At 30.1% G+C, this 844-nt stretch overlaps 1 protein-coding gene across 1 annotated transcript in view; it reads left to right on the top strand.

Annotated features, from left to right (window-relative positions):
• Positions 1–844, top strand: part of LOC118740683 (bone morphogenetic protein receptor type-1B-like) — a 740115-nt gene that overhangs the window by 90323 nt on the left and 648948 nt on the right. The window lies entirely within an intron of this gene.

Genomic DNA, 844 nt, shown 5'->3' with positions numbered 1-844 from the left:
AAGATGAAGATGAAGATGAAGATGAAGATGAAGATGAAGATGAAGATGAAGATGAAGATGAAGATGAAGATGAAGATGAAGATGAAGATGAAGATGAAGATGAAGATGAAGATGAAGATGAAGATGATGATGGAGATGAAGAAGAAGATAAATGATTAAGATGAAGATAAAGATAAGTAGACTGTTATGATCTACCTGTAATTCTCGCAGGAGATCAACGTCAGCGTTTCGCTGGCTAAATCTGGTGAACTGACAAAATTTTTTAAAGAAAAATTTTTACTGGAAATGGTTAATAGTAGAAATGACCCAACATCCTAAGGAGCGGCTACCATTGATGCGGGTTTTTCCAGAAATATTAAAAATATTGAAATAAAACGTTTCATATCTTTCTTTAGTTACCACAATCTACTAGTTAATACTGTAGATATGGATGTTTTCTCAGCCACAAATAATAATTAAACTTTGCAGTTGGTTATAAAAAAAAAAATTAAAGGTCGTTAAAAAAATATGTTTTTTGTGTGTTAAAAAATATGTACATTTGTATGTATATCGCACATTTCTTTCTTTCTGGCATTTCCTCTATTAAGTTTCACTTCTTCCGCGCGTAGGGACTACACGCTCTGAGTTTTTTTATTTAAGATGTGTGGTATTTTTTATATGTGTACACATTTAATATATTTTATATTTACTTCTAAGTGATGCTTTTCTTAATCGATTGTAAAATCGAACAAAAAATGTTGTGTATGCAACAGAAGAGTACGTGTCCTAATAGGAATTTCCAAAGCAAATGCAGCCATAAATAAATAATATAAAAAAAACTTTTTAATATACAACGCTTTTATAA

This window comes from Rhagoletis pomonella, unplaced genomic scaffold (genome assembly GCF_013731165.1).
Source record: "Rhagoletis pomonella isolate Grant_MI unplaced genomic scaffold, Rhpom_1.0 Rhpom_scaffold_00006, whole genome shotgun sequence".
Taxonomy (NCBI): domain Eukaryota; kingdom Metazoa; phylum Arthropoda; class Insecta; order Diptera; family Tephritidae; genus Rhagoletis; species Rhagoletis pomonella.
The sequence above is the reverse complement of the archived record's forward strand: the minus strand, read 5'-3'. Positions and strand labels throughout refer to the sequence as shown.